Here is a 14678-nt window from a genome sequence, read left to right on the forward strand (position 1 = left end):
CATGTGTGTAAGATTTCAGGTCCCCACCTCTGATCATTACATCTCTAGAGACGATACGTAGATGAGAGGCAAATGTATTGTCCCCTTGGACAATAAAAAACGAGCTGATAAGAATGGATGACACAAACGCTGCTGTGTATGAAGCCGTTGAATTCCTGTGGGGTGAATTTCACTTCCCTTTTCAGAGGTTCTCCTTATTCTTGGATTACGGTATTCATTTTCCACCTTCCATACCAGCTTTATTGATTTAGAACACAATCTCAGTTTCATAAATGTATTCTAATCAAAATGCCAAACAATATTTGCGACAAACAAAGGTTAAGAAATAGTGAAATGAGCAATGTGCAATCCAAGCCTCTGTCATAATTTGTACTACACAGTAAGACAGTCTGTCCGAATTCAGATGTCCTTTCACAGAAAACTCACAACAACCCTATCAGGTAACCAGAGAGAGACAACACATGGTATCCGACAAATAAAAGTGAACTGAACAACTAAAAAAAAAAAAAAAAAAAGGCTATGTATTTCATAGCCTGTGAGGGCAAGGGGTGAAAGATATAGTGAATTGGGGGAGTTATGATTGTTACCCGTAAACGGAGACACCGGCTCATTTGTCATGGTGCCAAAGGTTGATGTCACAGAGAGCTTCTGGATAACAGAGAAGGAGAGTGTGAAGGTGTGGAATGGGCCCATGAGGACAGACAGCCATGTTATTCCCTGAGCATCGCCTGCTGGGGGGCAGATAGCTCGCAAGGTCATAAGTGGAGCGTGGTTAGGTGAGTGCAAACTCTTTTGTATGACGCCTGTTCCTCTAGGGTCTGTCTCTTGACTGAAGAAGATATGTGAATAGGCTTCTTTCTGAATACTCCACTCTTCCCCCGCCTCTGGCCTAGGGGCAGTGTCACAATGCACAGTAGCTATAGGTAAGAGCGATCAGGATAAGCCCCGAAATGGAAATATTTAATAAATATCTTTAAGAAGATTGACCAGAAGAAGTGATCTGGTCTAGTAGAACTAGACTGGTAGGGTTGACATTGCTTGCAGATACGATACACTCACCGGCCACTTTATTAGGTACACCTTGTTAATACCGGGTTGGACCCCCTTTTGCCTTCAGAACTGCCTTAATTCTTTGTGACATAGATTCAACAAGGTGCTGGAAACATTCCTCAGAGATTTTGGTCCATATTGACATGATAGCATCACGCAGTTGCTGCAGATTTGTCGGCTGCACATCCATGATGTGAATCTCCCATTCCACCACATCCCAAAGGTGCTCTATTGGATTGAGATCTGGCGACTGTGGAGGCCATTGGAGTACAGTGAAGTCATTGTCATGTTCAAGAAACCAGTTTGAGATGATGTGAGCTTTGTGACATGGCGCGTTATCCTGCTGGAAGTAGCCATCAGAAGATGGGTACACTGTGGTCATAAAGGGACATGGTCAGCAACAATACTCAGGTAGGCTGTGGCATTTAAACGATGCTCAATTGGTACTAAGGGGCCCAAAGTGTGTCAAGAAGATATCCCCCACACCATGGATGGATCCATGCTTTCATGTTGTTTACGCCAAATTCTGACTTTACCATCTGAATTTCACAGCAGAAATCGAGACTCATCAGACCAGGCAACGTTTTTCCAATCTTCTATTGTCCAATTTTGGTGAGCCTGTGTGAACTGTATCCTCAGTTTCCTGTTCTTAGCTGACAGGAGTGGCACCCGGTGTGGTCTTCTGCTGCTGTAGCCCATCTGCTTCAAGGTTTGACGTGTTGTGCTTTAAGAGATGGTCTTCTGCATACCTTGGTTGTAACGAGTGGTTATTTGAGTTACTGTTGCCTTTCTATCATCTCGAACCAGTCTGGCCATTCTCCTCTGACCTCTGGCATCAACAAGGCATTTTTGCCCAGAGAACTGCCGCTCACTGGATATTTTCTCTTTTTCGGACCATTCTCTGTAAACCCTAGAGATGGTGGTGCGGGAAAATCCCAGTAGATCAGCAGTTTCTGAAATACTCAGACCAGCCGTCTGACACCTACAACCATGGCACGTTCAAAGTCACTTAAATCACCTTTCTTCCTCATTCTGATGCTCGGTTTGAACTTCAGCAGGTCGTCTTGACCATGTCTACATGCCTAAATGCATTGAGTTGCTGCCATATGATTGGCTGATTAGATATTTGCATTAACGAGGATTTGAACAGGTGTACCTAATAAAGTGGCCGGTGAGTGGAAGTCGCCAAGAATGAGGCCCAAGCCTGAGACCTCACTAATGAATGTCTAGGACACTGTGGAATGGCTAGCCCTTCATCTTGAAAAAAAAATGCATTCTTCGAAGAGCTGCGTTCTGGTGTTCGTGGGTTTGAATCTTGTTGTGGTTGACTCACGTTTCATACAGCTTATTTAATGAGGGTATTTGAAGGAAGGGGAAATCCACTGGTAAAGGTAGTCAGACCTCCAGTTCATGTCCTTTGGGCCAAGCCTCAGACAATGTTTAGGCACATTATCAACAACTCTAGCCTTGCTTATCTGAAGAATGTTAACCTCTCGAAGCGAGTGCTTCATCTGTAATTCTATTGTGAGTTAGTCGGTTGTCTCAAAGTGTCTGAATAATGTAATGAAATGAAAAACCCTGCTTGTCTGTGACATCAAATACCTGTGTTGCGACGGGCGTCTCGACTCGTCCTCAACTGAGACATTTTTTGGCAGGCAGGTATGCCTATAGACCACACCAAACCTCTGCAGCACATTCTTTGCGTGATTCCAACATATCTTTGTCTCCCATTGGGGAAGATTTGAGAGGCCAGATCAAAAGCCCAACATGCTGTGCTGAGTTTGGATCTGAGGTGGAGGAGGGGGAATGGTTTGTTGTTGTGTTTTGGGGTGTTATTATTTTAATAGAGAGATGAATAGATGGAAAAATGGATGATGGGGGGGGGGGGGGGGGGGGGGGATTCCCTTGTGTGGTTCTAGGAGGGAACAGGGGTTTGGGCTTAGAGGTGGGGGTGGGGGGATACCTGATGTAGAGGGTGCTGTCAGGGCCAAGACAGGGGGGTCTTTGTCTTCCCTATAATCACTTGCTGTACCTCTCCTTTCCTTTACAATCCTCCTCCTCCTCTCCTCTCTCTCTCTTCTGCTATTCCCTCTATCTCAACACAACCATACCTTGTGTGATATGTGTTTCAACTCATTCAATCCAAAGTGGTACAACACCAGTTAAAATCCTCTACATACAGCAATATTCAAAACACTCCAATGTCTGTTTTCTTTCATGACCAGTGGTAAAGGTTATTTATTGGAACATGGATGCGAAAGAATACAGGATATCAAGATTTTAGGATTAGCTTTTCTTTTGGCTTGGAAGGTAGATAGCAGGACTGTGGTGACACAAACAGTATCATACCTGTAATAAGTCATATAATCCAGCTGAGCCCATACCTGGAAGCCATAGTTACCTTATACTGCATATCACAACCCAGACATACTCCACCACCAGACACAACACAACTATCTCTGTCCAAATGTGCCTGCCAAAGAGTCGATCAAAAGGATCAAACGTTTCGGTTTTAAGTTCCTTTGCGTCATAAAAAATGTGTTTTTTTTTGGTAATCAATCTGTTACTGAATGTATTATGACCCAGTGTCCTTGATACAGGCCAAATAAAAGTTGTTAGCTGCTTTTTTGTCGATTTGCAAATAAATGAAAATATATATGAATCTGGTGTAAGGGGTTAAAGAGGACTGCTGAACATTCTATGCGTTGTCATGTCTCCTCAATTCCATTACTGAGGGAGATGACACATGCTTCTGCAGATATGTTAGGAATGTCAGATTATCATGTTGGACCACAGTGGTTCACCATAATCATAGCTAGCGTCTTCATTTACAATCAACAAGAGCCGAGCAGATGACAGGAGCGCAACTTTCATGAATGGGAAGACTTGTCTTTAATTGAGAAATTATGTTGTCTCTTGGATGTGGAATTGTCATATTGTTCAGGTTTTTTTTTTTGTGAAGTGGACTTCTTCCCTTCCATAATTATGGTTTAGAAATAATGCGCAACCATTCATAATGATGCAGAGTCGTGTCAAAACCAAGTTGCATAAAAAAAACTTGTAAAACCCTGTATAAGGCCTGTTGTACAGGATGAGTTAATTCCAATAACCAAGTGAGTTAATTATCTAGTTGTAGTATCAGTAGCTTGCGAGACTGGTGTGTAAGTGGAAGGTTGTGAGTTCGATACCCACTAAGGGAAAGCTACTCTATGCTGTCAATCGCTACAATATGCTGTTTTCTAATAGTGGCAAACATGTGCATATCCTTGTAAACAAACGGGACATCAAATAGGTACATAAAGTGCTGGACCTCGACAGCAGATTTTAGAAAAGAGCTTTGATTGGACCAAAACAGCACTCTGATGATAAATAACTGAACATTCTTTATCATGTGATCTCATTCCTTGATCACTACTAATTTATCACAGCCATTTAGCACTATTTTCTAAATCTCAAATCTAAATCCTTTAAGCATATTGGAAGTGTATGCTTTATAGACGATGCTGCAATATTATTATTTTTGAAAAATCATTCATTAGGTTTAAACAACCACCTCCCATCAGTGGTACCTTCTCCCCTCCCTATATATCGACCAACATAACCAACATGACCCAATCTATTTTACTCAAGATTCTACAAGCCAATCGTAAATCATCAAAAATAGCTTCAGAAGTGACAACAGTGGGGAGGCCAGACAGTAAATAAATGTTTCTTTCTTTCTTTCCTTCCTCCCCTCTTTCTTCCTCTACTCTGTTAATGGATGAGGTGGTGTAGGGAGTACCCTTTGGGCAGGAAACGTTGTTTACTTGCATGAAAAGCCCCCCATCCTCCCTGGGTCTCTGTAGGGGATGATACCCCCTCCCTACAGGTCTGGGAGTTAATAGTACTGAGTGTTGAGTATGATATATAATGGCCAGGGCCCACCACCTACAGATAGGCTTCTCTATTCTGTTGCCTTCTCAACCAACCAGTTCATCAATAAAGATCACATTTGGAATTCACTCCAAAGCTTGCCCGCACGGATGGTGATATCATTTGGGGGGGGATTTTTTTTCCATTTCAAAATCAACTGCAGGCTATAATATACTATAGTGGTGTGACTTTTCTGTGTGTCTCCAAATTCATGTGAAAGTGCAACCGACTCTTCACTTGTGTAACAGAATTATTGTCTCATCAAAGCAGGATTATAGACAATAAAACTCTAATGCAACACATCATTGGTGATTACAGAGGCACGGTGAAAGATTTACTTGACATAAAACATGTTGGATCATGGCATTTGAAGTATACTGTACGTTTCTCTGAAACAAGATTGACAAATCTCTGCATCATCATTGAGAAATTACAGGTAATCTATAAGTCCATTGTTACTGAATTGGTTGCAACAGGCTTTTAAATTGGATATGTTGGTTGTGTTGGTTTAGTCATGAAGAATGAGGATTCCATGGTTGTTGGCAGTAATGGTTTTCGCATCGGGTTCTTTTATACCAAAAAATGGTCTTGCACAGACACTAATCCTTGTTGTGTCAGGCTGTGGTCGGCAACTGATAGTATATCATTTCTTGGGTTGTGTGTGTGTGTGTGTGTGTGTGTGTTTGTGTTTGTGTGTGTGTGTGTGTGTGTGTGTGTGTGTGTGTGTGTGTGTGTGTGTGTGTGTGTGTGTGTGTGTGTGTGTGTGTGTGTGTTTTGGGCACAATTTTCATTTTGAAGTGCGCCACATATTTTCACTGTAACAGCGCAGATTTGCAATACCCGAGCATGCTACAAGCTTCAATTTAACCACAACTGTCAATATGAGGACTAATACCACAATAAATGCATTAAATTGTGCCTGGCCTTATGTCATGGAAAATAAGGTGTGTATGGAACACATGTTCACTCACTGTGTTATTATTATATGGCAGTGTCTTAAGGGTATCCAGGCTGCTGTTCATTGGATTTAATCAGCCTCTTTTACCTGCTACCCTTTTCACAGTTAAAATAATCACCCACAATTATTGACATAAAGGAAAGAGCTACACGAGAGGCAGAGGGAGAAAAATCACACACAAAGTAATTTCTCCTGACCTTGGCTGCTTTTGTGGCTTTTGATGTTTTTGAGGGTAATAAAAGGCTTGAGGGTGTCTGCCATGAAACCTTGCACAATGCACTGGGAGCAGTCACTGTGGAGGGCACACACACACACACACACACACACACACACACCTATCGCTACCACTATTAACTAAAAAGGCCCATACAATTTATTGCATGCGGTAGATAAAAGAAACAAATAATTCCCAAAATGTACCACCTCTAAAAGTAAGAAAATGGGACTGTGAGAAAGGGGAATTGTGATCTACTTTAATCTGCAGCAGTGCTGAAAAACGAGAGACACCATTAAATGTACCTTTGAAATAAATGGGCCCAATTACCTAAATGGAGCCTCTCTAATGAAGCTTTTGTCAAGGCGGATAAACATGCTGGAGACACACTGTGGGAGTGATGAACTAGGGGAACTATTCAGAATCATCTACTCAGAATCATCTTCAACATCAACGTTGAGCAGTTGCAGGTTCAAGGAAAAAATAGCAAGATTTAAAAAAGAGTGAAAGCGAGTCAGAGAAGAGTCGGATAAACATGCCGATAAGTCATTGACATGAAAGCATTAATAAAATAAAAGAATGGAGTGAAAGCCACCTCTTATCATTAAAATTAATACTGTATGTGAATTACAACATTGGTCATAATCATCACCACAAGTTGCTCAGTTATATTAGCTCTCTGTGTGTGAAATAAGTCTCTTTAAATTGGTTTAGGAGAGTTGTTTTGATAATGGCATTCTCAGGCAGTCTCTCTTTTTTTTTTAATTACTAGGTTACAGGGCATCAGCTCAAACATCCCTCTCTTTCAGGCCTCTTCAGAACAGTGAGTGCTGCTAACCCTTCCCACATCAATCCAGAACACTCTGTCCGTCCTGTCAAAAACACTGCCTGCATTACTTTAGTTGATAGCTCTACTCTGAGAGGAATATGTACTTTAAATTGTGAGGATAGCATATGAAGCGCACACACAGCATGTGTGGTGGTGATCTGTAGCTGGCTCACCAGCCCTCTGTGGAGGGCTTTGTCTCACAAGGAATTTTTTTGAGGTACAATGTATGTGCCGAATGCAATTGGAAAAAGTCCCCAGCACTGGGCAGCAAAGTGAGAAAACAAAGAAGGCACTGCAGCATGACGTTTCCAATACACATGTTACATATTAGGATATCAGGGTACTCACAGTTTCCAGTAACATGATTTCATATTTCAAGACCAAGGTGATGCAGAGAATGATTAAATGACAGTGTCAGTGTTACGACCGGTCTTAGTCCGGCGATAAACCATCCTTGCTGTCTTTGCCTGGGGGCTGGCTTGCTGGGTGGTTACTGGGGCACCTTCTGGTGGTGTGGGGGCTGTGCCGGCCTGGGCAGCTGCACCTTCCCACCGGATGCAGGAGTGCCACTGGCTTAGCATTGGTCTGGTGGCTGGTGTTAGCTGTTGGGGGCAATTACCATGCTCTCCTCATGCCTCGGGGTGAGCAGGCACTGGCGGGTTGGGCTTGGGACGGCCGGGGCTGCTGCTGTTTCTGTCCCCATGCAGGCGTGTGGCATGGGCTACAGATATTGGGGGCGGTAGTGGTTGCCCCGGGCGTTATTCGGGTCTGGCTGAAGTCATTGTCTGTGGGCGGGGGGGTGCCGTGCGTCAGTGGATGGGTCAAGTCTGGTTCGGCCTGGATGCTTGGTGTTAGGGTTTGGGTTAGGGCTAATCCTATACGAGTTGGTACAGGTTGGGGGGGTTGGCATCTGCTGCCTAGGCCAATCTCGGGTCCTTTTTCCCATTCAGTGGTGGGTGGGCTCCTGTAGTGTGCGGGCTTCGGTTGGCTGGGGCCTCTGCTGTTGGCCCTCCCAATGCAGCCGTATGGCCCAGCACCGTGCAGGCTAGGATGATCATGGTGCTGGCTGGGGGCATCTCAGGTTCATGCTGCTGCCCCCTTTACCCCCCTGATGTTAGAACCCTGCCTCTGGTGGGCCGCCCGTGACAGAGTGGATGCGGTGTAAGCGGGTGCTGGCCTTGTCCTTTAGATGTACTTTAGAATGTGCCGGGTGCCACAGGCAAACTGCTTTATGCTGATTCTCTCCTACTGTTTAATCTATCAGTTTTTCAGTTTGCAACAGCCTCTAATCTTGTGTTGTCCTCTTTGTGCTTATCTGTCTGAGGGGCTCTGAAAACTAGACTCCAGTTCTTAAATTCGTCCTGGCTGAGTCTACTCCACCCTATATCCTGGACCTTGCCGCCCCACCTGGGTCCCACCAGAAAGCTGCCCTTCACTACGGACCCCTGAACTCTTGCACCACACCACATTCCACATTAGTTTATGGTTCAGTATCTGATCAGCCAGAGGAGGGTGGGTCGCCCTGGAGTCTGGTTCCTCTCAAGGTTTCTTCCTCTGGGGGAGTTTTTCCTGGCCACTGTGCCCTATATTTTTCTCCCGTCGGGGGAGTTTTTTCCTTGGCTTACTCCTGGAGGCCTATGATTTAGTATTAGATCATATTGTTTGTATTGTATTTATTCTTTATATTGTTTAGTATTATTTTGTTGTGAAGCACTTTGTGACATTTGTCTATGTCGAAAGAGCTATACATATGACCATATTCTATTTCTGTCAAAATGTCCATCTTCATTCTTTGAGCCTAATCAATCCAGTGAAGGACCAGACTTTATAGAGACAGGTGTTGTAGGTGATTCAGGACACAACAGCTTGTCGAAGGGTAAAGGTTAAGGCCATGAGTGTCTGTGGGGTCCCAGACAGGGGTCAAAAGGTCTCAGCCAGGGTTATGACCCCAGCTGACCCTCAGTCTATCAACACAGTCAAATGTGTTTGTATCCACATTTACCTTTCTATGTTTCTCAGCCCCATTTCAAAACCCGAGGGAGAGAGCTTAGTGAGGTCATGGTGGAATTAAAGGTGGTTTTAGAGAAACTATTAACAATAAAGTAAGCTGATATTTTGACATTCGTCTATGGTATATTGACACGGTCCCTCAGAGGGCTTGTATACTGTTAAACTGTAGTCTGTTGACATTTCTTTCACTTGACGAAAGTATGGCCCTCCCCCGAGCTGCGTCTCCACCCTGCTCGCAGCCCCCGTTCTTAGCGGCCTGCTCAGGTGGAGATGGAGGCCGGGGGAGGGCCAGACCTTCGACACACTCCACAAGAGCAACATGCCTGCCGTGTGAAGATGAAAACAATTCTAAAGTGGAGCTCTACAGTATGATTTGTTTAAAGTTACTTTGAGATTATTTGGGCATAACAACGTTTTAAAAAGCTAATCGAATCAGAATCAGAATCAGAACCAGAATTGGGGGAGATTGATGTTTTTTTGGTTACAAAATGTGGTTGGTGACAGTGGCTAGATAAACAAAACCAAAGACCGCATTGAAGTCTGTCCTTTTCTATACTCAGCTTTCAGTCAATGGAAGCAAATGTGTGATTTAGTAATTTGGGTGAACTATCTCTTTAAAATCTCGGATTGAGAGCTGCCAGTAACAATGAGTCGTGTATAATGTATAACTTGATGTTGATGGTTATATGGTTTCGCTAAGTGAATTCACAAAGATATAGTAGCACTGTAATGCATAGTCTAAGATAATGGGTAGAAGCTTACGTGTGGATGGTCTTAAAACTAGCCATTTCACTCATGTGCGCTCTTAGTTGGTGTGTTAAACATAACAGAGTGTGATGTGTACTGCCCCCCTACTGTACTATTCATTCCTTCATTACTATTTCATAACTGTATGATGAACACTTATTACTGCAGCGCAACTCCCCATTCGCTGTGTCGAAGGCCCCACTAAAGACAGCTCAAGCTTGAGAGATGTAGGTTTTTCAAGTCATTTACATTTTTACACTGCCATTTACCCGCCTTTTAATTTAGCGTGTAATGATGCCATTAGAATAGAATCCATCTGGAAGTTCTGTTGGAAGCGCTTAATGTTCCGTGGCTTTTGCAGCTAATGCTGCTCCCACTGCATTGGCAACAGATGCTCTGAAAGCAACAGATACATTCTCTCCAATTACTATTACGATCATGCCCATGTTTAGGATAAATGTTTCTCGATATTCAGGACCATGATACCTGCAATGGGGGATTGTGAAAGATGAGAGGGAAAAAGATCAAGATGCTGACTGTATGTACCACAAATGCTGAGTGTAATTCTCAAAACTGGTGAGGATTCTAACGTTCCCTTTATGATTTCTCTAGAAAGCTCTCCTGTATCATGTTGGTTTTTGGTGGTTAAAGTTATACTTGTTTTACTGTATATCTTGACTCTATCAATACTCCCAACACAAAAGTACCTGACTACATTGTGTGTGTGTGTGTTGTAGTTTGTGATAGAAATATAGATCATTTAATACAGTGGCTAATTAATTAAAATAAGAAACAATTTCCTCCATAGAGGATTTGTGACTACTCATGCCCCCTACACTGCAATGGCCTTTAATCCTCTCTGCTTCAATTATGTTAATGCTAACTTTCTCTCCTAGCAATTAATGTGATTAATTTTCTCTTGTTTTGAATTACAATTGCAGTGCCTGCTAGCACTTTAAAGCATTCATTAATTACCAATTAAATTGGTGGGCTCGTTTACTCCAGAGCTGCAGGGTTCTGTAGCACTTTGTGTTTAATGTGCTAATTGGGAGAGATTAAAACATCTGACCTCTTATGAGAGGGTAGAAGTTATATTCAACAGTGATATTAGCAATGCATATTTCCTACAATTGTTTCATGGGACATTGCTGTGCCAATAAAGGGGATTGACTGACTAACTTCTCTATAAAGTAAACTGAAGAACATAGCATACAGTGCCCTGCATAAGTAATGGGACAGTCTTCTTTTGGCTTGAAATCAAGCAATTTCTGTGAGGTTAAAGTTGAGATTCTAAGCTTTTATTTGAGGGTATTTGTGCACGTATTGGTTTCACCATTTAGAAATGACAACACTTTTTATACAGTCCATCTATTTTAGGGCACAAAAAGTAATGGGATAATTGGCTTGACAGGGGTTTCTAGTTCACCTGGTGTTTCGATCAATTGTGCAGGCATAAGAGAGCTGCCAATGTCTAGTATTTATTCTAGGCTTTGCATTTGCCTTTTGAGTCTGCTATTGGTGTCTGTCAACACGAGGACCAAAGAGGTGTCAATGGAAGTCAAGGAAGCCATTTAATTTCCTGATGATAAGACTTTAAGCAAAAAAACAAAATCAAAACCAACAACTACTGAATATGGCTGCAGTACAGGCCTAGCAGAGCATCACCAGAGAAGATACCCAGCATCTGGTGGGGTCAATGGGTCACATTTCAGGCAGCTATTGCATGCAAAAGATTGTCGACCAAATACTAAACATGAGTGCTTAATTTGGACATTATATTAATCTGTCCCATTACTTTTGGTGCCTGAAATAGGGGGACTATGTATAAAAGTTGTTGCAATTTCTGAATGATGAAACCAACATGTACAAAAAATACCCTTAAATACAAGCTGACAATCTATACTTTAAACTAACAGTTATTGTTTGATTTAAAATCCAAACTTTTGGAGTGTAGAGCCAAAAGAAGAAGAAAAAACTGCCTCACTGTCCCATTACTTACACAGGTCACTGTATATGATCTGTGGCTAATCACAAGCATTAGCATCATACATGCTTGAAGGATGCTTGTAGTATTGTCATTTCATCAGGGAAAAGGAAATGTACAGTACAACCATTTTACATCCACTATTGCTGTAATATGCATTGTAGCAGAGAGCACTTATGTTGTTTCAGACAGGAGTTGAGGAATAACCATAACTTACTAATGTGTTGTCCATGTCCACCTGTTTTTATTGTGAAAAGCTTATTGCAGGGAGCACCATTCATTTTGCCTGTCCAAGACAGGCAGTCCTTGTTTTATTTTTGTGTCTTATGTCTCTTCAGTGCTTTATTATGGCCACTTGAGTAGCATTAACAGCTCATTACTCGATTTACCAAGGACTTAGATTGTCTAAAACTGAGTTACCTCCATCAGAACATCATTGCTTCAGGCTAACACAAAATGGCTTCTACAAAAAAAAGCTTTCACTGTCATGATCTTGTTGAACAGGAACTCCATCTTATAACCTGGAACTGAAGTATTATTATTTTGCTGCTATGATTTTACCTCATGGACTCTTTCCTTTAAATGTAGGTTCTGAGATTTTGTACAGAACATGAAATGTCTGATAGTAGGTTTCCATGAAAGGATGTCTTGGTACTTGAAGCATGGTTGGAACCCTTCAGAGTTCAGTGTGGAGTTCTCCTATGATTGCAACAATACTTACAGGTAGTGCCGTATATCAGAATTATATATATATATATATATATATATATATATATATATATATATACATGTATTGCTACAGTTTATGGATAGTCCACATTCTCAGTGAAGTGAAACTACAGTCTATCATACCCTAGCTAGCATTAAACAATAATTATTGTATATTAAGGGCATTATTGATCTCAGGCTTAAAAAAGCTTTGTCATCATATTGTCATCTATAGTGTCCTATATTCTCATCAGAAATAGGTACTTACTCATGCATATTTGAAACCCAGTAGGTGTATACAATTGTGAGAATGGTCTTTGAATTAGTTGAAGCATCAGTCCTTAGTGTGTGTGTGTAAACAGCACACATCCCTGAAGTCTCAGCCTCTTTCTGTGATGGTGAGGAGTGTACAAAATAATATCTGGCAGAAATAAGGTTGAAAAGATCCTGAAGGAGGCCTCTACAGCCTGGCTCTCTGTTGCCCTTAACCTCCTCAGTGTCTCGAGTGTTGCAACACTGGCCAACTCTATTAGTTCCTGTTTAGAATCACAATGGACAGTGACTATCCCTCTATCTAGTGTTTTGTTCAGGTAATTCATAAAGCACTTTGTACAATGTTGAAGCATCAGGATGAAAACCACTGTGTTTTGTGTCCCAATGGACACTTGCTTATTTCATTACACACTTCTAGTTCATATGGAAATGATACGACGATCTTGGTGGCCTGTTTGCTTGTTTGTGCTGACCAGTCGGCAAAATTAAAGGAAATAGCAATCACGCAGTCGGTGTGGAACTTTTGTGTAGACAGTTCTTGAAGGGCTGTGCTGGAAATATAAGATGAAAGAGGAACCCAGGGTTATGGTCAGTTTGAATAGCGTCAGGTGAGTCAGATGATAGGGGTCAGATGATAGATAGCATGTGTGTGTATGAATGCTTGTTTGTATGTGTGTATTTGTATGTTTAAATAATAATAAGATACATTATTCTTTGGACTCCAATTATTCTTCGTCATATTGTTGTAGAGTGTGGTGTAATTTATTCCATATTGATACATTGACTCTTAAAGAGGAACTGAAAAACTAAAAAAACAACCTGTTGAAACAGTCTATGTAGCAGTGGTAGTAGTCACATACTGTACATCAATTCTACCCCAAAACTGACTAAAAAAGTATAAGAGCGTTTCATGTTTTTTTTGTGAAACATTTTCACATAAACAGAGAACAGACCAGGATTTGGGGAGAGTTGTCACGTCTCTCATTGACATATCAAAATCTAAAATGTTTAAAATGTTGTTTTTTTTAAAACATGTCACGGTTCAGAGCACACCTGGAAGACCTGATAGGAAGAGTCATGATGACCAGTGACAGTCTCTCTCCCTGCCTTTGAAAATTTGAGTGACTCTTAAAGCGTTGGAGACAGAGGGGGCAGAGGGTCTCGGACCAGCCAAATCCCCCTCCCCCTCCCCGTCCCCATCCCCATCCCCTCCCCATCCCCTCTCAGATGGGGTGTCCAGCTCAGCTCTGGGACAAAGGGGTCCTTGTATGGAATTACCAGTGCCATTGGGAAGAGAGGGCGGGGAGAACTAGGAAGGGGCAGGAACAGACTCCAAAACGACAAGGTAACAAGAGAAAACCAATCCCACCTGGAATTAGCTCGGGATTGGAGACATAGGGCTCACCAGACAGTAGATCAATGGAGCTCTCCAGGGAGAATGAGGGGGGGGGGGGGGGGGGCAAAGCAGGATATTGCCCAAAGAAAGTGTGCCATGTCCTGACCAAATTACCCCCCAAAGCTGTGGGGGATCCTGTTACCTGTTCAGATGTTTAGGTTGAATGTTCACTTGCCTGCTTGGCTGTATGCCCACAGTTACCCCGAATTGGGCTTTGAAACTTGCATTACTGATCACAATATCTATTGCGAGCCTTGTTACCTTGTACGGTAGCCTAAGCTATATATGGTCCTCCGGGCTTGGTTGGTAGAGCAGGGTGCTAGCAATTCTAAGGTTGTGGGTTCAATTCCTGCAGGGACCATATAGTGCCTTCGGAAAGTATTTAGACCCCTTCACTGTTTGCACATTTTGTTCTGTTATAGACTCAATTTAAAATGGATTTAATTAAAATAATTTACCATCACACACAATACCCCAGAATAACAAAGCGAAAGCAGGTTTTTAGAAATTTCAGTAAATTTATTAAAATTGAAATACACAAATACCTCATGTACATACTCTATAATACTGTATACGTAATCAGACCCTTTGCTATGA

Source organism: Argentina silus (genome assembly GCF_951799395.1).
Source record: "Argentina silus genome assembly, chromosome: X".
NCBI lineage: Eukaryota > Metazoa > Chordata > Actinopteri > Argentiniformes > Argentinidae > Argentina > Argentina silus.